At 37.6% G+C, this 27476-nt stretch overlaps 1 pseudogene; it reads left to right on the top strand.

Annotated features, from left to right (window-relative positions):
• LOC125389699 (centrosomal protein of 70 kDa-like) overlaps positions 1 to 27476 on the top strand; it is an 80969-nt pseudogene that overhangs the window by 833 nt on the left and 52660 nt on the right.

The following is a 27476-nucleotide window of genomic DNA, read 5'->3' as shown; positions in this document are numbered from 1 at the left end:
TAATAAAATAGACTTCAAAGAAAAAATAAAGAAGGCTATTAACATATAAATGAATGGAATACTAACATTACCAGTTACTGGAGTCCCCAATTTTATAAAAGAAACACTGAAAGTAATAAAAGCAAATGGGTACTGGCATAATATTAGCGGGAAACTTCAATACTCCCTCCTATATTTACAGTCCATCAAATCTAAAAATAAGGAAAACAATCAAACTGAGATATATCACAGATCAAGTGGATTTAATAGATATATGTAGAATATTCTACCCTACAGGCAAGGAATACACATTTTTCTTCATGGCACATGGAACCTTCTCCAATATTGATCTTATCATAAGTCACAAAGAAACTTTAACAGACAAAAATATATAAAGAAAAAGAAATGAAATGATTACTCATATCTTGACTAATCACAGTGAAAGAAAAACTAGAGACCAACAACAACAAAATCTACAAGAACTATAAAGCAATTGAATGCTGAACAAATACACTTTGGAAAGAATAATGAGTCATTGGAGCAATCAAACAAGAAATAAAAAAAATTCCCATATGAAAATCAGAACACAACCTACCAGAACCAAAGGCCCACAGCCAAGACAATCTGAAGATGTTTGAAGCTCTAAGAAGCTTGTTTCTCTAAACATGCACATGAAAGTTAGAGGTATCAAATGAACCTATTGGTGCTCCTTCAGGGTCTAGTAAAATAACAAGAAGTCAATCCGAAAACTAGTAGATGCTAAGAAAATAATACAGATTAGGGAAGAAATCAGAGAAATAGAGAGTAATAAAACAATACACAAACAAACAAAAAGTTGGTTCTTTGAAAAAGTTAGTAAGTTTTGTATATCCTTAGCTACACTGGCACACTAAGGAAGAAGACTCAAATTAACAGTAGTTTATTAGAGAAATTTTATTGTTACAGCAGATTTCAACATATTTTGAACATCAATTAAGACGACTTTAAAAACTTTCACTCCAGAATCTAGAAATAATAGTAGAAACAAATGAGTTTGTAAAATGCACAGGATCTACTAAAATTAAAGGCAGAGAATATATACAGTTTAAATAGGTCCATGATCAGCAAACAGAAAAAGTCTATAATCAAAAGTCTACATAGCATAAAGCTCAGTGCTAGATGAATTCACAGATTTTTTTTAGATTTATTTTTAAAGACTAATTTTATTTTTAATTATGTAATTGAGCACACGGGTGTGGGTTGCCAAGGAAGATAAAAGAGGCATAGGATCCACTAGAGCTACGCTAAGAGGCAATCGTGAACCACCTGATGTCAGTGCTAGGAACAGAATTCTGGGTCTTTTCCAAAAGCACTAATTGCTCTTAACTGCTGAGTCATCTCTCTCGACATCCTTATCACACTTTCAAGGAACATTTAATCCTAACACTTATCAAATTGTTCCACAAAACTAAAAGGGGAAGAATACTATTAAATTCATTCTTTGAAGCCAGTATCATTCTATTATCAAAACCTAGAAGGACACAGCAAAAGTGGGCAGAGGAAGAAAAATAAAGACAAATTTCTCTGATGAACACTGAAGCAAAACTTTTCAACAAAATATTAACAAGTTGAATTCAGGAACACAGCAAGAAGATCATATATCATGACTTAGTAGACTTCATTCAAGAGGAGTAACATATATAACTCAATTAAATATAATACACATATAAAAAATTTAAAGACAGAAACCACATGATCATCTCAATTGATGATGAAAATTATTTGAAAAATTACAATATGTCTTCATGATAAAAGTTCTAAAGGCATTAAGAATAAAGTGAACATACCTCAAAATAATGAAGTATATATTCGACAAAGATATAGGCAACATCATACTAAAGGGGAATATAAAAGCATTTCTTCTAAAATAAAGAATGAGATAAGAATGCTTGCTCTCACATCTCTTATTCAATATAGTTCTTGGAGCAATAAGACAAGAGATAGACATAAAGGGGGTAAAAGAAATCAGACTGTCCCTATTTGGAGACAACATGATTCTATACTAAGAGACCCTACAGAATCTATGAGAACAAGCACTTAATAGAAATTTATAATAAAATTGCAGACTACAAAATCAATATACAAAAATCATTACCCTTCATGCCTATGAACAATTAACTTACAGAGAAAGAAAAACATTAGGAAAACTACCTTATGGATAATAGCACTGAAATACATAGAGTATCCAGAAATAAACCTAGCCAAGAAAGTGAAAGATCTCTTCAATGAAAACTTAAAGATATTGAAAAGGGAAATAAAAGACGATGTTAGTCAATAGGAAGAAATTACATGCTCCTGCATTGGCAGAATTAATATTATAAAGGCGAATATTTTCCGAGAAGCAGTAAGGAGATTCAAAGCAATCCCCACCAAAATGACATAATTTTTTACAGATCTAGAAAAATCAAACGAAGAATTCATTTGGAAACACAAAGACCACAAATAGCCAGAGTCACCCCAAGGAGAAAGATTAAAACTGCGAATATCGCAATACCTGACCTCAGGTTACACTGTGACGCTATAGTGACAAAGACAGCCTTGTATTGGCATGAAAAATGGAAAATGGATCAATGTGACACAAAGGAGGACTCCAGAATATCTCACAGAACTGTGGCCACCTAGTTTGTGACAAGATGTTAAGCACATGTGGTGGCAAAGAGGCAGTCTGTTCAACAGAGGCATCTGATGAAACTGGATAAACACCTACAGAAAAATGAAATCAGATTCACCTTTCATGTTGCACAAAAATCAGCCCAAGGAGGATCCAAACAGAGACAATGAAACTGCTGGAGAAAATCAAGGAATGAGCTTTAAGGAATAAGTAAGTGTCGGCAGAAATGGGGCAACACAATCGACTCTGAGTATGGGCTCATGCGTGTGTGCATGCATGCTGTGTGTGTGTGTGTGTGTGTGTGGTTGGTCCTCTCCTTCCACCATGTGGGCTCTGGACACGGAACTCAGATCATTTGTCTCAGTGGTCAGCATCTTGTTCTCCCAGCCCCTCTCACCAGCCCTAGCCACAACTTTCTGTAGAGAATACCCAAAGCACAGGAGATATCCTACAGATGCAACGAAGAAAACTATCTGAAATTAAGAAGTTACCACGGAGAGAATGAAGCTATAAGCAGAGTAAACAGACATCTCACAGGTTGGCATAAAATCTTTACCACCTATACTTCTGACAGGAGGTCAATACCCAGGATATACAAAGAACTGCGATGATTAAATGCCAAAACTGAACTGCCCGTTAACAAAGGGATTAAGAAAATAGACAGGCAGTTCTCAAGAGAAGAAACACATATGGCCAGTATTTTTCAAAAAGAGAGCAACATGCCTATTGATGAGGGAATGAAAATTAAAATTACTTAGACATGTAGAATAGCTACCACGTCAGAATAGCTAGCATCAATAAGTCTAACAGTAAATACTGGCAAAGATGTGGGCAAAAAGGAATCCTTTGCCATTGCTGGGAGGAGTGAAAACTTGAACAGCTATTATGGAAATCAGCACGGAGGGTTCTCACATATTAAAAATAGAACACATATGATCCAGCTACGTCACTCCTGGGTACATACACAAAAGACTCCATATCTTACCACAGAGACGCTTGACGTCCGTGTTTATTACTGTTAATGTAGTAATCACTATCTCAAAAAATAGAGCCATATTAGATGTCCTTCAGCAGATGAATGGATAATTATGATGTGGTAGATATACACTACAGGATCTTTCTTATCTGTGCGGAAAAATTAAATTTGCCAGAGAATGGATATGAAGGAAGAGTGTTCAGAGAGGTGATGTAAAAAGCAAAAAAGGGAAAGGCTCATGTTCTATCTTACGGATGGATTCTAGTTTATAATGAAATGCATACCATGGAAAATGTATACATGTGTGCAGATTGGAATAAAGCCTAAAATACTACAAAGGATGCCAAGAGAGGTAAAAATTAGGTGCTGAAGAAAGTTGGTAGATGGCCACAAGAACAAAGGAGACACACACAGAAAGAAGAGATAGTGGAAGAAAGTTACAAGAGTGAATCAGAACAAAAGAAACTGGGATGGGGCAGATGAAGAGATTATACTAAAATATACTTTGTTCAACAATTCTATAGTGATGTCTGATAGCTTATAGGCTAATAAAAATGAAAACAAACAAAACCAGAGGTCTAAAAAAAGCTTAGCTAGGTGTGTCGGGACCTGCCTCTAATCCTAGCATTCAGGCAAATGAAGCAGAAGGATTCTGAGTTCAAATACAGTCCAATAGCTACCCATTGAACTACAGGCTAGTCTGACCAACATGATGAAATCATGTCTCTAAATAAAAGATGTTAAGGTCATGTCAATGCTATACCCATGGATGTTTTATAAAACAGATTTTGCTTGGCTAATACTGAAAAGAGTAGACCTGATCAATAAGTGATCTGCGGGGAATCATAATGCAGATAAAGGTGGACGGGAGATGTAAGCTGAAACTATGATCAGGGAGACATTTTGAAACAGAAATTGAATTAATAAGAGCTGTGCAGTAAAATTCCTCACCATACTGTTAGCTGTTAAATATTTCAAAATAATTTCAACCACCCTGTATATTTCATATTAAATATTATAAAAGTTCTTATTACTCTTGGATGAAGAAATATGGTTTGTGTGGGTCATTTATATTCTAAAGTGAATAAGATCGTTTAATATTGCAGGTTTTCTCCTGAGAATAAAGAGGCATTTAATAAAAAAAAATATGGTTTTAGTGATTTGAAGGTGGAGTACCATAGAGAAAGAAGAACAACAAGATATATGAGTCCCAGTGGGTGATCGCATCCCTCGCAGTCCTGATTTCCTTTTTCATTTTCTTCCTCCTTCTGCTCCTCATTTGGACTTTGGGGGGCTCAGTCCAGTGCTCCAATGTGGGTCTCCGTCTGTATCGCCATCCATCGTCGGATGAAGGTTCCCTCTGATCCTGCCTTCTTTGCTCACGTTCTCTTTCCTTCTGCTTCTCGTCTGGACCTAGGGAGTTAAGTCCAGTGTTCCAATGTGGGTCTCTGTCTCTATCTCCATCCATCGCCAGATGAAGGTTCTGGGACTCTTGTCTATTTCCAATCTCCAGGAGGATAGCTACATGATTTTCATCAGGTTCACCTTCTTATTTAGCTTCTCTAGGATCACGAATAATAGGCTCAAAGACCTTTAATTATGGTTAGAATCCACTTATGAGTGAATACATACCACATTCCTCTTTTTGGGTCTGGCTTACCTCATTCAGTAAAGCGTTTTCTATTTCCATCCATCTGCATGCAAAATTCAAGATGTCATTGTTTTTTACCGCTGAGTAAAACTCTGGACGGATCTAATGAGAGTTTACCAAGGCCAGTTGGACTGGGACTGAACGAGAACGCGATCCAACCAGATTCTCTGAATGTGGCCGGATTCTCTGAATGTGGCTGGCCCGGAGTCTTTCTGAAAAGCCATTGACAATGACACTGGGACTTCTTTCCTCTGCATATACTGGATTTTGGGGATCCAGTCTGTCTGGACACTCACCTCCCTGGACCTGGAGGGAGGGGGGAGAAACTTGAACTTCCCACAGGGTAGGAAACCCTGACTGCTCTTAGGGATGGAGAGGGAGGAGGAGAGGGATTGGGGGGAGTGGGAGGGTGTTGGGAGGAGGGGCAGAAATGGAAACTTTTATAATTTAATAAAATTACTTTCTCATAAAAAAAAGATATATGAGTCCCGGTGATGTCCAGGCACTTTCAATACTGTGTTGTGGAATGATGTTTTGTGGGATACTCATTAAGGTTATTTATTTGGTATGCAAATGATCTTTGATTCTTAATGGGGTTATGTCCCAACAAGCCCATTGTAAATGGAAAATACAGTCTGTTGAAAATTATTTATTACAATACACCCTGCTGTAGCAACAGGATGCTGCACACATTTGGTTATTTACTCCTAGAGCTGCTAGTCTAAAGACTGCTAGCTCACTGTCCTTGCTCTGAATCACAAATGATTGTCCTACTACCTTTGAAAAGACCCAAATTCAAAATTTGTAGTCAAGTGTGACACACACTTGTGGCGCTTGGAAGGCTGAGACCTGAGGATTGTTGCACGCGGGAAGCCGGTCTAAGCTGCATAAGGAAGACCCTGTCTGGACAAAGGAGTGGGTGTGGATGCCGAAGAGATACTCCAGCAGGGAAGGGCACTAGCCTTTCTGTCAGAGAATCTGTGTTCAGTTCCCAGCACGTGCACCACATGGAAGCTCACTGTCTGTAACTCCACTTCTGGAGAATCTAAGGCCCCCTTTTCTTTGCCCTACACAAGTCACCGGCATGTACATGGTCAACACGCATACATGAAAGAAAAATAATCATACCCAGAAGATGAAAATAAATATTTTTTAAACAGCAAAAATTAAAGTGTAGCTCCTATAGAGCGTGTACTGCTTTTGTGCCATCATAAATTTGAAAAAATCAGAAGTCAAACCACTATCTAGGGCTGTCTGTGTGTGTTTATATACAGTCACAGAGAAAGGTTCTTCTGGCAGTTTTGATAAAAACAGAAGAGGAAGGTGATGGCATGCACAGAGAGAACCAACAAATCATTAAAATAGGAAATGAAAGCCTAGAAGAACAAGAGACTTGAAAAGACAGCTAAGTACAGATCAGAAGGCCCAATGCCACCTGTTTCAGCATAACCCTGTTAAATTTTTTCAGGTAACCACATTTTTATGCTCACACACTTATTCATAATAATAAATGCCCCAAATCACATCACTTGGATAAGCACATAGATAACAGTTTCTTCCTCCCTGGCATACAGTGTGTCTAACAGTACCTAGAACATTGCGTGTCATGAATGTTTTAAGGTTCTTTATATATCTAAAATATTGTAGGTTTAGTAAAAACCTAAGACCAAATAGTGGGGCATAGTGAGATACCTTAGAACAACATTGTTTATCAACCTGTGGGTCATGACCCCTTTGCAGGTTGAATGGCCCTTTCACAGGGACTGCCTAAAGTTCATTGGGAAACACAGATATTTACATTATGAGATATAACAGTAGCAAAATTACAGTAATAAAGTAGTAACAAAAGCAATTTTATGGCTGGGGGTCACCACTAAAGGGTTGCAGCACTAGGGAGGTTGAGAACCACGGATTTAGAGGGTAAAGTTTCTTGCTTTCAAGCCTCAGGATGTAGGCTTGCCACCTAAAACAAGGAGAAAGGAGGCAGCTGATTCCCCTCCCCACTTTGCAGGCTGTCTTATGCCCTCCACATCCATAATGCAGCACATACATGCCACCTCCCAATAATAGCTGCTGTGATCCAATAAATGAAGGGGATCTTACTATACATTTGTCTTCTTAAACTTTTAGGAACCTAAGAATCAACATACACAGTAACCATCAACACCTGTGTATTCATTTCTATAACAATTCAATGATCATATGTATATACATGGTAAGTAACTGTATCTCTCCTTAATTTCATTTTTCACATGAATGTGAGTGGTTTTATATATATGAATGTATGTCTGTGTGTTGATATGTGTCTAAATGGGTACCGTGGGTCAATGATGTCCAGGGCAGAATTGTGAGACCAGGATGTACAAAGAAGCACACATGCATGTGGATGTTCAAAGCTGACATCAAGTATCATTCTTCCCTTTAGTTATTGTGGCAATGTCTCTCTATTGAACCCAGAACTTGCCAATTAGCTAATCTGGCTGGCAAGATTGTCCATGGATTTTCTGTCTTGACCTCCTCAAGCATGGGATTACAGGCTGTCACTATGCCCTCCAGACTTTTTTATATAGATCCTAGGGATCTGAATTCTGATCCTCACGTTTGAACTGAAAGTGTGTTTTACCTACAGAACCATCTTCCTAGGACCCTAAAATGTATGTCTTTTGAGACCAAAGATGACAAAATGTCTATCATGAGTGAAAGAGGAATAGCATAGAAATCAGAATATCTATAAGGGAGAAATAAAGGAAGAATTATGTATTGATTTGCTACCTTCTGGAAAGAACAGAGAGCCATAATACAAATCAGCACATAGGTATTTGAAAGAATGAAGTACGTTGTATTTCTTAATATGACTGCGAAGCAGGCATAGTTGCTGAGAGGAAAGTCCTCAGTGTATTATGCAGTATTGAGAGATTAGTGAAGCTCTTGCTTCCACTGTATATGCTGATTCAGAAAACAATACTATTCATCAGCCTAGTGGGGGACACTAGATCAACAGAAGGCTGGTGGATTACCAGTACTTGATCCCATGCCCCACACTACGGTACTGCTCAGAGAAGCACAAGGGTGATTTTCTCTCTCCCTTTCTGCAATTTTCATCCTCTTTAACGTGCCCTATATATTTTATGTGTTATAGATTTTGTTTTCTCTTTCATATTTAAATGCACTCAACACCTTTAAAAAGCAGGCTGAAATGTCTGTCTGTCAACTTGTGATGATTGACATAGTCTAGGTAGGATTCTTATACAAGAATATAAGGAGACAAAAATTAACACTGATTAACTACCTCATGCAAAGCCTCTGTACCAATACTAGAGTAATCACATTCACTAATTTGCCCATGCATCAACATCCATCCATCCATTCCTTCTTCCCTTCATCCATCCTTTCCTCCCTCCAACCATCTATCCCTCCATTCATCCACCCAATAAATATGTACTGAATAGCTATTTGTTACAAGTAATAGCCTAACCTGATACACTGAATAATTTCCCTCTTGGAACTTACATTATAGTTGTTTATAAAAAAAAAAGTGATGGGGATGAACATGCAGTTTTCTAGCATATATGAAGCCCTGAATTTAAGCAGTCCCGAGTACCACACAAACTGGGCATAGTGGCACAGAAGGGACAGAAAACAGCAGGAGGAAGATCAAAAGGACAGTGTCATCCTTAGATACATAATGAGGTGGAGACCAACCTGGACCACATGATCCTGGCTTTAAAAAAGAACGGGAAAAATTTTTAAAAAAAAAGAAAGAAATGTTTTCTAGTTTAGCTGTGCATTTCTTAAGGAATGTGGAATGAGGATAACAGAGTACACCCATGAAGACCGAGAGAACATGATGGAAGGCAAGTTCTATTAAAGTACTGAGGGGAGAGAAAGATCTTGTCTAGAGGTAAGATAGATTTTTGAGCAAGTCTGGATTGATATTGGCACCCAACTTTGAGAAATGAGTTCCAGGCACAGAAAATGACAAACCAGAAACCCTGTTCAGAGGACATGTGTGTTCAGAACACATGAGGAAACTCCTGGCTGAGGCTAGAGGGAGTGGATGAAGAAACTAGTGTGATTTGTGCTGTTATCTCAATCTATAATAATAGAAAGTGAAGCCAAGAAAAGCAGTTCTAAGAAGAGAATGTATTGTTTCCCGTGGCCAAGAGAGGAGAGGATGCTTCGTCAAGCAGAGCCACACATTCAAGCTCAAGGCTTCCAAAGGTGGAAGAGAATGAAAAAGATAGTGGTCAGTGTCTTGTCAGAGTTCTCACACTTTAGGCAAGGCAGGTCATGTGAGCAAGTGAGTACGGGCAAGTTTGTGGATTTCTGTAGGGCTTCAGGACATATGTTCTCCATAGTTGTCTTGGAGGGTGGTACCAACAGCAGCCCCCCTCAACATTATTCAGATCACTCAGATGTCCTTCACCACGAATGACATGGTGTATGCCTCCAACAAGAATCTCCCATTTAGAATTTATTTATTCACCAAAGCTATTCTCTGCTACTTGGAAATATTTTTCTTGGGCTTGCCCTTTCTGTTAGACATGTCTAGGCTTGCTGAGTTTTAGGAAGCGATATAGCTCTGTCCCTAACTGCTGCAGATTGTAAGTCACAACCACATAGTTACGATTTCAGTAAACACAGTGGAAGAAAGACATGAACTTTGAGCAGACCTCCAAAGCATTCAAGAGAGGCTAATATGAAACAGTGAGTGATAACGCATAAATCAATGAAGGGGCATTCACCAAGACCTTGAAGTTGGTGGTTGAGAAAATACCAAGTAGCTGGGGCATAGACAGTGAAGAAAATAAGATGGGGGTAGGCTGGAGGTCAGCTTGCAGAGAGATGAGAGAGTTAGGGCACCAAACACTTTCTAGGTCATGTTCTGAAGTTTCATCCTACTTAGCGAAGAGACCAATGAAGAGCCCTAATGTCTTTTAAGGGACCATGTGACCTAATTACATTTATAATATAAATTTATACAAAAAGCCCCTCATAATTAGGCCACTAATGACTCTCACCTGAAAGAACACATTATGAAGAAGACTGATCTCTATTTTCATGCAGTGAACTTCCATAAACGTCAATTAGTCTTAAAGTGAATCACGAAAGTGCTATGGGCATTTAATGGCCAAACAGATCAACAGCTGGGAAGATGGAAGATAGACTCGGTGAACCAAGTCATTTTCCTCACTGCAGCTCTACACACACAGGCTCTGTGTCTTGATGCCACTGTCACAGCGTAGTCTGTTCTTAAACATCCCTTCACCTTGCCCCTTTCTAAATCCAGCGCTGTTTTCTTCTACTTTCTGCCTGCTCTTAAGTCTCATCATTTCTTCCTTGTTTCACATGCTCACGAATCAACATCCTTGACTCATCCTGCAATTTACATCTTACCCATTTTACTTGCTGAACTTTAATGAGTTGGCTTCTCTGGGCTTTGTGAACGGGACCTGACAAATCGGTTCGGGTACTGTATCACTACAATTCCTTCTAAAGTGAAATAAGAAATAATGTCTCAAGCGAAAAAATATTTTGGGATGTCTAAAGAGCAAGATCCAATGCTTTCTTCCTTCTTATCAACTCTGTATAGGTTGCTATACAGAGTTTTGAGGCTGGCCATCAAAACCAGTGTCTTATTGCAGAGGCAGATATTTTAGTCTCCCGGGCTGTGTTCTTTCATGTTTCCATAGTAAGAGGATTTTATTTTATTTCTTGGAAAAAGAATTGTTTAATTCTTCACGTTTCCTAACTTCTTTTAAAAATAGTTATGACATTGTTCAGGCCAGTGGGAAATGGTTAGGACTATCATGTCTTGTTTCTAATTCACGGCATTAGAGGACAGAAACATACCTTTTATTTTCTATTTCTATTGTTGCATTTGACTTCCCAAGCCACTTTTATGTCACCAGGCACATTTGCAAGCTTTGAATGTTAAAAAGAAATAAATTAGAAATACCTTATATATTCGATCATAATGGAATTATTATACTAGTTTGGACCTAATCCATAGACTTTCCTGTGCAAGAGAATAACACCAGATTGATTGAATGACTGGTACCATCGTTCTCTACTACAGAGCAGAGAAATGCACAAGTTAATATTTTACTCAATTCCATAATAATTTAGTAATCACCCTCTTCCCATGTGATACCTGGTCCTGTAAATGCCTGTTTTGCATTTTAGTTTTGTTTCAATGCAAGGTCTCAGTGTGCAACCCTGGCTGACCTTGAACTCACAAAGATTACTTGCATCTGCCTCTCAAATACTGGAATAGAGTATGTGCCACAATTCCTGCCTTTTTAAAATACTTTAATATGTTCAAATAAACATGACATGACATTATTTTCAAAAATATCATGGGGAGTAGCAATAGGCATTATATAGCATTCCAAGTAATATTAGATTGTCTTGGAGAAAACTATAATTTCAGTAGACATAGGAGCTTAAAATATTGTTTAACAAATTGCTGTTCTTGATTGTCAAAACCTACAGATTTTCCTCACCTGTTATTTTAAGAAAATGCTAGCATTTGCCTAAAGTTCCTAATATAACTTTTTTTTACACTACAAACTTTCCAAAAATAACCGAGCAGTTTTAATTTTTTTTCTTAGAAAATCATGTCTGGTTGAAAGCAATCAGCACAAAATCTCCAACATTTATAAACACTTAGGGGAAGATAATTTTCAGCAAGCTGTGCTCCTGACCACCCCTGAGTTTCACAACCTTCACAAGCTTTGGGAGGAGAGCAAAAGTCATTTCATGGTTCTTCTGAGATTGGGAGTTAGGCATTTGTTTTTTCCTCTATCATTAGTTTTGTGGTATTTTTACAAATGTGTGTGACTGTAACATGGTCATTGCAAGGCAACAAGAATTAGAAACTTGAAAGCAGTGAGGATGAGAACAGGCAATGCAATTTGAAATGAAGACAATGAAATTAGGCAACTGTTCAGGGGGCAATGTTACGGAGGCACACAGAACTATCTCATTAATTTTTTTAGATGCCTGTTTGTTTTCTCATGAAAGAGATAAGAAAAGGATATAGATTTGGGTGGGAGGGAAGGTAGGGAAGATCTGGGAGAAGTTGGACATGGGCAAACCATAATATATTATATGAAAAAATCCATTTTCAATTTTAAAAATAGGGAAAATGGAAAAAATAGAAGTAGGGGGCATCAGCCTAAAGAATAAACCATATGAAACAGGGCAAGTCCTTGTACCTACATGATATTGGACAAACAGTGACAAAAGAAACCTCAATTTGGGAAACTGGAAATTGAGATTTGTTTTGCCAGGTAAATTCTTCCACAATGTTAAAGTTTTCGTCTCTTTAAGAGACAAGCCATGCCCATTCCTGGCAACCCCTGCCCTCCTCCTGCCATCTTTGATATTCTCTCTCTCTCTCTCTCTCTCTCTCTCTCTCTCTCTCTCTCTCTCCCTCCTCTGTCTCTCTCCTCTTCTTCTCTTCTCCTTCTTCCCCCACATACTCTCTCTCCTCTAAGTAATAAATATCCAGTTCTATTCTGTACAATGTGTCTGCCCATGTGCCTTCTACCTGCCTGCTTGCACCCGCTCGCCACATGATGGGACCAGCCCGCCCCACAGTAAGCCGCTCTCCCGGGAACTGCTGCAAGCAGCCAGCTTGCGGCTACTCTGTGGGGGATCTTGCAGCGTTCATAAAAACCCAGTTGTTTTTTTTTTATTTTTGAATAACACAACCACTGGGAAAACACCAAAAATTTGACTCTTACATTCTCTATAAGCTGATGGCAAAACCCTATTGCTAAAGACAACACCTACACAACTCATTCAATATAAAGAAGTAGAGCTAGTGAGTACAGAGAACCTTCACCCCTATATTTTAACATTTTTGGTACAGGAATTTACTCTTCATGATAACAAAAATGAAACAAACACTAACCAGGCCACAAATCCTTAGAATTTATGCCAGTTCAATAGTAACATAAAACTTATGGGAGTAACCAATCGTTATCTGATCTGACTTGCAGCCTACTACATGAGATGGAGACCATACCTTGTTGTGCGACAATGGTCTATACTCTGTCACTCATATTTTAAATAAATGCTGATTGACCATAGCCAGGCAGGAAATATAGGAGAGGTGATCAAGCAAGAAGTAGAGGTGGGGTGATGAGAATTCTGGGAGGAAGAAAGAGTCACTCTGCAGTTGTCACCCAGACATAGTCAGAAGCCAGACACAGAGCAAGCAAGATGTGAATGCCTCACTGAAAAAGGTACCAAGTGATGTGGCTAACACAGACAAGAATTATGGGCTAATATAAGTTATAAGAGTAATAAGAAGCCTGAGCTAATAGGCCAATCAGTTTATAACTAATGTAGATCTCTATGTGTTTTCTTTGGGACTGAATGGCTGTGGGACCTGTTGGGACAGAAACCTTTGCCAACAATACCTGACATTGCTTGGGTGGCCAAGATTCTGAGACTAGATAGTCCAGACGATGAAGGGGGAAATCAAATAATGCTATTCTAAAACAAAACAAAATTCACAAAAAATGCAATAAAATGACTTCTAATGATATTCTTATCTTCTCATAGACTAGTGCCTTGCTCAGCCATCATCAGTGGAGTCTCCTCCTGAAGCAGATGAAAAGAGATAGAGCCAGACACTATATAAAGAATGAGAGAATGTGGAACACTCAGCCCTAAATGGAATGTTTCCATCAAATTCCTGCCTTCAGGGCTCAGAGGGCCCCAGAAGAGGAGACAGAAAGAGTATAGGAGCCAGAGGAGATGAGGTATATCAATAAAATAAGGCTCTTTAAATCGGCATGATAAAATACATATGAACTTCAGAGACTGAGGCAGCATGCACAGGGCCTGTAAGGTCTGAACCAGAAAGTTAATAGGGGAGGAGGGACTTTATAGTTCCATCTTTGATGCCTAGAACCACAGGAATTCCTGGTATTGTAAACCTAGTCAACTACCTGAGGCTAGTAAGGTCATGGGTATTAAACAAAAAGATTTCACCACTCATAATTGCTAACTGTATTCTAAATATCCTTACACTCAGTAATACGTATAGAGCTCGCCTCTCATCAAGAAAACCTTCTCTTTGCAGAAGATGGAGACCATAGGAAACCACTCTGGTCAAACTATAGTACCGCTCCTGCACCTGAGGGTTAGGGAACAAAGTAGAAGACGGGGTGGAAAAATGGATTGTGAAGTATAATATCGTGTCTCCTAGAAATCACAGGGACCCATACACACAATACCACAACTTTGCGGTTACCTAAATGGACACCAACAATGGCAACACTAATAGACACACAGATGTGAAAGGGGAATTTTAAGGAACCTCCATCCCTAGACAAAGACCTTCAAGCAACTAACAGCTGCCAAGATAAGTAGAATTTGCTTTTCCCTAGAGATGAGCTAGGTTATCCAATACCAAGTGTTTATCCCTAAAATCATGTACATATAAGCACCATTAAGTAGAATCAGAAGGTTGTATTTATATATTTATGCATTATAGATAAGTGTATGTGTGTGTGTGTGTGTGTGTGTGTGTGTGTGTGTGGACACGTGTGTATTACAATAATAAAGAAAGAAAGGGGGGAGTAGGAAGAATTGGAGTCGGAAGATACAGGAGAGATGGAGGGTAGAAAGAGAAAGGGGAAAATAATGTAATTATATTTTAACTGAAGCTAAAGGAAGTTAACAGCTGAGTCATTCAAACCTTAAACTTGATTGTAAAGCACATCTAATTGCAAAACTATTTCAAGCTTCAGAGGTATTTTAGTTACTTTTTTCATTGCTAGGCAATTTACCAGAGGCCTTAATTTAGTGGGCTGTATGGGGTACAGCTTACTGGGAAAGGCATGGCAATGGGATGGGAACTCACAGCTAGAGTGGCTCCATTCCACCAGCACCAAGAATGTATCAGGCACTACTGGTCAATGCCCACACCCACAGAGACTTTTGTCCGCGAGGCTGCCCCTCCAAAAGGATAGATAACTCTAGGTACTGTCCAATAGTACAACCTCTCTCCTTGTGTGACTCGGGTAGACTGTTGATGGGCAGCTAGTGCAGTGGAACAAGCCATTTTCTAGTAAGAGTCTTTAATATGTGATGCCACATTAAATAACTATAATAATTTTTAGAATAACTTGTGTTTATTTACATTTTAAAAGCCATAAATGCTAATCTTCTTGGATAATGTAGCCGCAAATTAAGGCCAGAAAAAAGTTAGAGCATCACCTGATCCACAAATTTACAAAATCGAAAAAGGGAATTTGCTTATTTTAAATAATCATGCCAGCTACAACATCGTATGTTCAAGACAGAAAGTATAAAACTTCTTAAAAGTGCCAAAAATACATCTACACCTATTCTTGTGTTTGCTAAATCTTAAACTTAAATCCTAACTTGTAGATCTGGAAATTATGCAAGGTTTATAAAAAAGACTTTTAGAACAAAAATACATCATAAATATGAATTTATATGTCATAGATGGTATTGGTTAAATCATCCCTAATCTTTCTACACATAGATATATGTCAATAAGTTTCACTTCTAAATTCGTGTGGAAGCAAACATGTAGAAGTATACGATAGAAACTAATGTTAGATTTTCCATCTTTACTAACTAGAACCATGTGCTTTCCATGGGCTAAACATTGTGTTAATGGCTTTATGCACACTTTCTTATTTACCCTCATATTTATCTCTTCAGGTGTGTACTGACATCTGCAGCTGGCACATTTTAGGTAACTGAGGACATGACAATTGCTTTCCTGTATTTTAACCAGCTCATAAATTTTAAAGATGAATGCTATATTCCTGTCATGACTAGTAGTAACAACTCTTACACCGTCTTTATATTGCAATATTTAGAATGCAATTTTATCGACATTCAACATTTTAACTAGTCCATTGAAACAATGGCTCAATCAAGAATAAAACGACTACTATACAAGGTGTTAAAGAATGCATTGTGACTTCCTTATTGTACCACTTGTATTCTATAACTCCCTCACCAACAATAACTTGCACAACGTCGGATTCTGAAAGCCACACAAAAGTACATTACTATTCATAGACAGAAACGATTGATCGGTTTCTATCATTTCCTGCAGTTTTACTAAGGTGACAATAAGGGAAGCTGGATAATGATTTCACCCTTGCCATTTGATTTTCTGACAAGTCATTTTGGATAATTTAACCAAAACCCACTTCCAAAGGAACTTGCTGACTTGTGTCTTTCTCCCAAAAGCATTCCCAGAGTGACAACGGCATTTCATGCCTAAGTTTACTGAGAAGAGATCTTTGAGCACTTGGGAAGAGCCAAACCTTTCCAAGCTGCTGAAGTACAAGAGCGAAGAGACAACATAATGCTAATGGAAGACACAAGTCTGGCACCACACGTCAAATGTCAACTTCAGCTTCTCTCCAGAGAAATGTCATGGACTTTGGAATGCATGTTGCAGCCATACCAGGCCCCTTCTCACAGTGTGTGAGTTGAGTTTTCCATAGTTTGCTTTATACTCCACTAGTAACCACTTCACTGTCATCAGTCAATAAATTTCCCAAGGTTATTCTCCCAATGTTTGAGGAAAGAGCATCCCCCAAAGCTTCCTTTCCCCCGCTCAGTTGCCTTTTTGTTCTATCACTTATCACCTTACATTAGATGATTCATATTACCCAATTTCCACACTATCTTTATATTGTATAATATAAATGTATATATTCTTACATGTTTCAATCTCTTCCAACCTAAAAGGCCACATAATTGAAGTCAAACTTCAGTAACTAAAGTGATTAATTGAATTCAACTCTATGATAGACACTGTGATTTAAACTCAGCAATTACTACTGTTTTTATTTTAATTTATTTATTCATTTTACATACCAACCAGAGTTCCCCCTCCCTTTCCTTCTCCTGCTCCCCAAACCTTTACCCCATCTCCTTTTCAGAAAGGGTGAGGCCTTCCACGGGGACTCAACAAAGCCTGACAAATGAAGCTGAGGAAGGACCAAGCCCCTCCTCCCTGTATCAAGGTTGAGCAAGGCATCCCACTAGGAAATGGGCTCCAAAGAGCTAGCTCACGCACCAGCGATAGAGCCTGGTTCCACTGCTAGGGTTCCCTCAAACAGATCAAGCTACACAACTGTTGACTGCATGCAGAGGGCCTAGTTTTGTTCCATACATGCTCTCTAGGTGTCGGTCTAGAGCCACTGAGCTCCCACTAGCTCTGGTCAGCTGTCTCTATGGGTTTCCCCATCATGATCTTGCGCCCCACCCCTGTAATCCATTCTCCCTCTCTTCATCTGGATCCCAGGAACTCAGCCTGGTACTTGGCTGTGGATTTCTGCAATGTCAGTTGATGAACAAGGGCTCTCTGATGATAGTTGGGGTAGTCACCCATCTGATTACAGGGGAAGGCCAGTTCAAGCACCCTTTCTACTTTTCCTTGGAGTCCTAGCTGGGAGGAGACATTTTTTTCATATTGTACCACAAAGAAACAAACTAAAGCTGAGAGGTAAACATTTCTCCCAAAAGAACCCAGAAAATGGTAAGGGTGTCTTGCAGGAATGCCATGACTCAACCATTCTGAGTGTGGAGAGAGGCACAAGCCTAGACCCAGTTAAACACATTCTGCTCCTCCTCATCTGAAAATACACTTCCGTAACTTTCGTAGAAAATGGCGGTTGTGAAGACGTCGGAGGGACAATCTATTTCTAAAATATCCTGTATTTTAATCTAAATTATCCAGAAATTATTTTTAAAAACAATTTATATCATTTATAGCATGATGGAGCCGTCTTTCCCCCACTATTATTAGTTAATTTAAATTCATGGGGCTAGCGAAGTATAAGCATGAAGACTTGAGTTTGAGTCCCCAGCACCCAAGTAAATACCAAATAGGATGGTAAGAGCCTATAACTCTGGCATTAGAAGTAGAAAATAAAGGAAGGGGATCCTTGGAGTTCACTGGCCAGGCAGCCTAACCAGTTGGTGAGCTTCAATTACAGTTCTACCTTTTCTCAATAAAACAAGGTAGAGAACGGTAGAGGAAGACACCCGACATGGACTTCTGATCTCCATAAAAACACACAAAATTTAAAAGGTTTTGAAATCATGAAATTATCAATTTTATTTGATAATGTTAAATAATACTAATAAGATAATAAACTGAGGTGAATTTAAAATTATAATTTAATTTATATTAATATTAATATATATTAATTATAAAATTATAATTTAATTTATATTAATATTAATATATATTAATTATAAAATTATAATTTAAAATTATATTCCAGTGTATATATAATGGAAAGCATGTACTAAAAGTTCCTAGGAATGAAAATTGAAAATTCAACCCCTGCATTAAGGCACGGGAGGCAGGTAGGCTAGATGTAGATCTTCACCTCTCCCTCCTTATCTCTAGATCCAATGCCCTAGACTTACTCCCAGCTCCAATAACACCACCTACTGTATTTTCCTCTCCCTGTGTGCTGTGACCTATCTCCAGTGGATCATACACATCTTCCCCATCAACCTTCCTTCCCCCAATTCATCACTTTATTTCAGCCCCCAAATCCTCAGGCATTCCCTGGGAACCCAGCAGCAAAGTCTGCCAGCAAAACAAGTAGACCAGCAAAGCAGGTCTTTAGATCTTTGAGACATCAAGGTAGACAGACTTTAGTTTGTCATTCTCCCATCTTTCCTCCAACTTCAATTCCCCAAGCTCTGTAGCAGATGACCTGCATGGCCTCTCCTCACTCTCTGCCTCCTTCCCAGGGTACTAAGCAGGTCCTGTTGGAACACCTTGGTATCCTGTGGTTTCTCTTAGCCATTCCTATCCTATCTTCATTCTTTAATGTCAGGACTTAATGCCTAGAAGCACATTTTACCAGGCATCTCAGTGGTCACACCTGGCAAGATCACAGAAGAGTTCCTATCATGCAACATACAGCCAAAACATGATGCAATACTAATTGGATTTGACTAGAAAAGAAATGAAGAAATTCCCCTTGCCGTATAATAATTAAAACATTCAAAACTTACCCAAAGAGAAATGGAAGGACACTACATACTCAAAGACAAATTCCTCCAAGAGATCATTGCAATTCTTAAATCTAAGCACCAAACACGTGGTCACCCATGTTGACAAAAGAAAGCACAAATCATAAATTTACAGCTTAAATCACATATTGACCCCAGATACTGAAGTGTGAGGTTCGAGAATTGAATGAACATATATAGCACTCCCAAACTTACGGAATACAATGAAAATAGTTCTATGAGGCAAGTTCATAGCATTATATTCCTCCATGAAAATACTGGAGACATCTCATACAACTGATTTAACAGCAACCGGAAAATTCTAGAACAAAAAGATGGAATAATACACAAAAGTAGTAGATGGCAAAAAGTAATCAAACTTCGGGACTGAAATCAATAAAATAGAATCAGGCAACAACAAAAACAGTAAAGAGAATCAATGAAGTAAAGGGCTGATTCTTTGAAGACTCAATAAGATAGACAAACCTTTATTCAAATTAACCAAAGAGTGAGGATAATTTATTCAAATTAACGAAATTAGAGATTAAAAGGGAGAAATGACGAATGCTAAAGAAATATAGAGGATTATAAAGGTACTCTTTAGAAACCTGTATGCCAGCAAATTTGAAAAAAAAAAAAAAAACAAATTGACACTTTTCTTGATACATCCCACTTAGCAAAGTTAATGGAAGATCAGATAAACGATTTAAACATGTCTAAAATCCATAGAGAAATAGAAGCAGTCATTAAGTCTGCCAAACAAACAAACAAAAAAAGCTCAGGGCCATATGGTTTGATCGTAAAATTCTACCAGACTTTTAAAGAAGAGATAATTGCTCAAATTATTCCACAAAACTAAAACAGAAGGAACCTTGCCCAATTCATTTTAACAGGCCACAGTTACCCTGATCCCCAACATAAAAACCTAACAAGAGCAAAAGAATTACAATTTTCCCTTAAAACTACACATGCAAAAACGTCAGTATAATACTTTCAAATCATAAACAAAACACAACAAAAAGATCACCCACCATGATCAAAGTCTGCTTCATCCCAGAGATTCAGGAATGATTCAACATATGTAAATTGATAAATGTAATCCATCACATAAATAAACTGAAAGAAAAAAGTGATCATTTTATTATATACAGAAAAGGCCTTTTACAAAATCCCCTGCAACCCCATAATAAAAAAAAATCTAGAGAGAATGAGGATGTAAGGAATATACTTAAACATAATTAAGGCACTTTATAGCAAGCCAATCGTCAAGATCAACTTAAAAGGAAAAACACTCAAAGCATTTCTTAGAAAATCAGAAACAAGACAAGATTTTCCACTATCTACATACCTATTCAATATAGTACTTGAAGTCTTGGCTAGAGCAATTAAACAAATGAAGAATATCAAAAAGGATAAAAAATAGAAAGGAAGAAGTCAAAAGTGTTGTTATTTGCAGATGATATTATAATATACATACCCTAAAAATTTCACCAGGGAACTCCTACAGCTGATAAACACTTTGCAAAGTAGCTACATTAACTCACAAAATCAGTAGCTCTCCTATACATGAATGACAGACTGAGAAAGGGAAGCAACACCTTTCACAATAACCTCAAATAATATAAAATATTTTGGGAAAACTCTAACAAAGCAAGTGAAAGACTCGTATGAAAATAACTTCAAGTTTTTGAAGAAAGATGTTGAAGAAAATATCAGAAGATGGAAAAAGCTACCATGCTTATGGATTGGTAGGATTAAGATTATAAAAGTGACCATCTTGCCAAAAGCAATCTATAGGTTCAATGAGATCCCCATCATAATTCCAATACAATTCTTTACAGACTTTGAAAGAACAATACTCAATTTCATATGAGAAAACAAACAAACAAAAACAGAATAGCTGAAAAAAATCCCAAACAGTAAAAAAGGTACTGGAGTTCTCATCATTCCCAATTTCAGGTTTTAGTAATAAAAGTGCATGGTAGTGGCATAAAAACAGACATGTTGATCAATGGAATCAAACTGAAGACCCAGTCATCAATCTACACACCTATGGACTATATATATATATATATGCCAATAATACACACTGGATAAAAAAGACAACGTCTTTAACAAAATGGTGTTCCTCAAACTGGATGGATGAATGTAGAAGAATGCAAATAGACCCATACCTATCATCCTGCATAAAATCCAAGTCCAAGTGGATTAAAGGTCTCAACATAAAACAAGATACCGTGAACCTGGCAGAACAGGAAGTCGTCAGGAATAGCCTTGAATGTATTGGCACAGAAGACAACTTTCTGAACAGAACACCAACAGCACAGGCACTGAGATTAATAATTAATGAATGAGACCACATGAAACTGAAAAGCCTCTGTAAGACAAAGGATATCATCAATAGGACAAAATGGCAGCTACAAATGGAAAAAGATTTTCATAAACTCCATATCCGACAGAGGGTTGATATACAAAATATATAAAGAAACTAGGGATCACAAAACCAAATAATCCAATTTAAAAATAGGGCACAAATCTATACAGAACATTCTAATCAAAGGAGATGCAAATGGCTAAGCATCACTTAAAGAAAAGGTCAACATCCTAAGCTATCAGTGAAATGACATTGGGACTTGTTTCGTCTGCATATACTGGATTTTTGGGATCCAGTCTGTTTGGATACTCACCTCCTGGACCTGGAGGGAGCGGGGAGGAACTTGAACTTCCCACAGGGCAGGAAACCCTGACTGCTCTTAGGGATGGAGAGGGAGGAGGAGAGGGAGTGGGGGGAGTGGGAGGGTGTTAGGAGGAGGGGCGGAAATGGAAACTTTTATAATTTAATAAACTTTGAAAAAAATAAAAATAGGGCACAAATCTATACAGAACATTCTAATCAAAGGAGATGCAAATGGCTAAGCATCACTTAAAGAAATGGTCAACATCCTAAGCTATCAGTGAAATACAAATCAAAGCTACTTGGAGAATTCATCTAATACCAGTCAGAATGGCTAAGATCACCAACACAAATGACAGCTCATGCTGGCAAGGATATGGAGTAAGGGGAACATTCATCCCTTGCTTATAGTAGTAGAGACTTGTACAGCCACTATGGAAAACAGTGTGGTAGAACCTTAGGAAGATGTGACTTCATGTACCTCAGGATCCAATTATACTGCTCTTTGGTATAATACCAAAAGGACATTTCATCCCAACACATCAATCATGTTGATTCCTGGTATTTTTGTAATAGACAGAAATTGGAAACAACATAGATGTCCTTCAACAGACTAATAGTTAAAGACAATGTGGTGTATTTACACAGTAGAATACTACTCACCTGTTAAAATTAATGAAATCATGAACTTCACTGGTAAATGAAATAAAACTAGGGAAAAAAATTATCCTGAGGTATTCCAAGATACACAGAAAAAAGTACAGTATGTATTCACTTGCATGTGGAGAGTAGCTGTTGAATTAATGATAAGTAAGATACAATCAATAAATTGAAAGAGGTTGTATATAGTTTAAGGAACTACAAGGGAACAGATAGAGATCCAAGGGGAAGTGGAATAAAATTCATAGTTATGTATGGATTCAGGGACTGGAACCAAAGGATTAAGTAAAGAAGAGAAGGAGGAAAGAGGGACACAAGGGAGAAATTAAAGGGAGAAAGTGCTTAAATTAAAGGTTATTTAGGGGTTTTCTTTAAACCCAATAGAGTAGAAACTTCCTAAAATACATGCATATTTGAATGTGGTCTATAAACATATTTGCCAAAGAATAGGGGAGACTGAGACTTCCCTATATATTTCTTGTCACCAAATGAAACTTCCCGTACTGGGAATAGGTTACATCTAACTGAGCTGTTGGACAAATTCATCTCATTGGAACCCTAAACAACCCAGGCTGTTGCCAAGGCTATAGACTGCTGTCCTCAAACTGACAGCAAGTGTTCATTGCTGAAGACAGCACCTGTATAACTCATTGAACCTGGATAAGTAGAGCTAGTGCCTGTCCTTTGTACTCTAGCAAAGGGGAAATGCAGGCTCTTTGGTCTACAATGGTTTCTTCGGTGACACGCAGCTTGTGGAAGTAACCAACCAATATCTGAGTTGACTTAAGGCCCACTCTATGAGATGGAATCCAGACTTGACATGACTTTAGTAACCAAGAACATAAGACTAGATAGCCCAGGAATCAAGGGTCAAACCAAATGCTACGGTTCTACTGAAAAGAGTAGCAATAAAATGACTCCTAATGACATTCTGCTCTGTTCATACATCAGGGCCTTGCTCATTCATCATCAGGGAAGCTCCATCCTGCTGCATATGGGAGCAAATACAGCAATTCACAGCCAGATAAGAAGCAAAATGAGAGACCTTGGACCACTTAGCACTAAATTGGTATCTCTACCAATTCCTTCTCTTCAGGGTACAGAGAACCCTAGGGAAGAGCTGCTAGAAAGGGTGTAAAAGCTAGGAGAGAAGACACCGAAGAAACAAGGCTGTCAAAGTCAACAAGACTGACACACTTATAAACTCATAGAGACTGTGGCAGCGTATACAGGGCCTGCATGAGTCGCTAACAAATGGGGCTCCGGAACTGAAAGGCGAGGTAGACACATGCTTCCATCCTTAACCCAGACGTTATCTCTGGTTTAAACCACTTGCAAATGAAAATTTAGTTTTGCCAAGGGAGTCTTACTGGGGGATACAAACTCTCTTAAAGGTAGGCCTCATACCTAGCAGTAAATGGCCAACAGGAAATGAACTCAATGGCATCTTTGGATGATCTTTGCCTTGTGTGCTTTGTCAGCAGTTTTTCTAAAAATCTTTATCTCAAATTTCTAAAAATTTTTATTTAATTTTCTCTCTTTTAACCTTATAGGTCATTTGTATGTATTATATATCTTCTAGTTCACTGTTTTATTTGATTCCTGAGTGTGTCAATGAGTTGATCTCTGCACATATATGTGTCTTGAGCCTTCTCTTAGGCTCTTATCCTTCTGTTTTTTTTATCCTATCCCAACATGTTTTTATTTCACCTTATTACACTATATTTTTTTTAAAAAAAGATTATTTTCTCCCTTGGAAGCCTGTTTGTTTTCTAATGACAGATGGGGGTGTGTTTGGATGGGAAAGGAGGTGGGAAGGAACTGAGAAGAGAAAAGGGGGTGTGTGCAATCGGGATATATTACAAAAGGCAAAAACCAATTTTCACTAAAAAAAAAAAAAGAAAAGTAACTAAATTGAAAGAAATTTAATACCTAGCTTTTACACACCAAAGGATGCTATTGTTTGTGGGTTAAAAGGAAAATATCTCTTCAATATATGAAAGCAAAATCAGAATAAAAGGATATTACGTAAAGTGTTAATCACTGCCAATGACATGAATATTTAACCTCTTGTACATATGTTATACATATATTAAAGATCTAAAATATACAACAAAATTTTGTTGATGCATTTGTAAGAAATGTTTTTATATACATTACTAATGTATATAATAATGGGCCTTCAACTGGAAATGCATTGACTCTCCATAAAAAAGTCATTTAGTCTGAAAAAATGCAAGCTTGTAGAGAAGATAACATATACAGAAAACCATTCATCACCACATTTTATTATAATTATAATAGTAGAGGACTAAAAATATACACACAAAATAAATCTACAATTTTCAATAGGGGTATATTTCAAATATTTCATATTTGAGTTAAATACATCTTTGTGAATAAATCTTTCATATTTTAACTTTGTTCTCACATTTATACATCTCAGTTTTGTTATAAAAAGGAATATAGCTAGCCTGTAACCACATGGAAATTTGAGAGCAGGACCCAGAAGGAGGCGCAAGAGGTTATCTAAGACTGTCAGAAGAGAATTCACATGAATTCCCTTGCCTTGAAAATGATCCAGCAGAGCATTAAGTCAAAATGAGGGAAGGGGCTTTGAGTCAGGTCCCAAGCAATGATTGCTGTTCAAGGGCATAGAACTCAAAAGGAAGAGGATTGAGGTCATGGATTAGGAGAAGAAACAGATGGAAGAATCAGTTGACTCATATCCAGGTCTTCCAGAAATAGTGACAGAGCAAGCAACAGAGATGTGTGTTTCACAGATTTCTGCAGAGAAATTGGCCTCTGATGATTTAGGAAGCAATGTCAGAAATCTGAGGAGGTCTGGCAGAAGCTGAAGAGAAAGCAAGAAAGCCAATAAGTCTTCCATAAGTGTTTAACCTTCATGAGGTACATTTAATATTAAGGCAGCTTGTAGAGCTGACAAGTTTTAGGTATTCCTCTAGGCACCTGCCATCCAACCATACAGGAGCTGTACAGGAACATGTCAGAACTTGGCTCTTAGTTGGTATGCAAATTAGATGAAGAGATGGAGAGGCAAAATTCCCAGTGGCTAACAGTTCAGTACAGACCCAGGCTGACCTTTACATCAAATGAGAAAGACTGAAATGTGCCATAAATGAAAAATGCCATAAGACAAAATAATTGTCTTCCGCTTATTGAGTCTAAGACTGAATTCCCATGAGATGGATTTCTCAGAGAAAAAAATGGGGGAGAGAATGCCAAAGGTAAGCATCTCTTGTATTGCATGCAGCCTGCAAAGTGTCAGCTCATTACTGACATTTTCCCTAATTGGTCTCATGAAGAGTACAAGTTACACATTATTTTTTTCCATCATGAAGATGAGAACATGAACTCGAAGTACCTTAAACACTCATGTAGCTATGATCACAAAGAGGAGGAGGTCAAGTTTGATCAAATGATCTGATTCTAAAATTTCTGGCCCTTCAGGATACAAATGCCCACTGTCAGTGATACCTTTCTGCAGAATCCAGCTATGTCTGCTGGGTATTTTATAGACAGTGACAGAGGGAAGATCTTCGTGACATGCAAAGAGGAGGATGCTGCTCAGGAAGTCACAATAGCCATGGAACAGCATTGTCACTTTTATTCAAACAACACAGGCAATAGTGAAGAGGATTTCTGTATAGACGGTGGCCTGCAATTCGAGATAGGAGCCCTGATATTAGGAGTCCATGCTTTCTAACTGGCAATAATCATGTACCCCTCTTGACTTGAAAAGACACATTAAATTATATAGTACTCAGACTCTCTATGTCTAAAAACCATTTTCTATAAAAATATTGTTGGAAAGATTTATCTAGATTAAAAGTCATTGGAGCTTTGCTTATGAAAGATGTTTGTAGAAGAAAGAAGTTTAAGAAAAAATGCTCATCAAAGCAAAACAATAATAACGGTATTGTTAAAAAGTCACACCAATGTTTTGAAGGTAGTTTACAATTCCTTCAAGTAGTCTGAAAGTAATTTTCCCAGTAAATTCACATGTACCTGAGTATGACCATTATCATAATATTTTTTTAATTGAGTAGGCACAGAAATAGTCTAAAATTAGTTTAAAGGGAAGTTATTTAATTTCTAGACAGTAATTATATACACACAATTATTTTTGTATTTGCATTTTTAAATTTCTTATGTTTAAGAATTGAAAAATATGTCTTATAGCATTTTATAAACACTCTCTATAAAATAGATGCAATGCTTGTATGCAGTATAAGTGCTTATTTTCTGCATTATTTTTATTTAACTGCACTTCATTAAAAGAATGTAGCAAATTCATGAAGTATAGAATACATAAGCAACATTTTCAAGATTGTTTTATAGTAGAAAACTAAAAAAGTTGTCTCACAATGTTGAGACAAACACATATTTCATCTACTTTTCCTAAAATATTTTTATATTGCATCAATTCTAGGTAATCTAGTTAAGTTATTAAATTTAGGAATGTACATAGAGCACCAATACACATGGATGAGAACGCATCTTAGTAAGGGGATGCAGAGTCCTTTGGGTACATCCCCAGGACTGTAATAGCTGTACCATAGCCTACCTAGATACATATCATCTAATGAATGGGTAATGAAGATGTAATACAAATACACAAGAGAATTTTTTAGGAAAAAAAAAGAAATTATAAAGCTTTTAGGTAAATAGATAAAGTTGATGGAAATAATTTTGATGAAATAACCCAGGCATAGTAAAACAAACATTATCTGTTTGTTCCCTGCTTTATGTGGACTCTTGTTTTTAATCTCTAAGTTTGAATGATCAACACAGAATGCCTGTAGAGGCCACAAAT

The sequence above is a fragment of the Myodes glareolus genome, chromosome 26, assembly GCF_982192425.1.
Source record: "Myodes glareolus chromosome 26, mMyoGla1.1, whole genome shotgun sequence".
NCBI classification, from domain to species: Eukaryota; Metazoa; Chordata; class Mammalia; order Rodentia; family Cricetidae; genus Myodes; species Myodes glareolus.
This window is presented reverse-complemented; position numbering and strand designations above follow the sequence as displayed.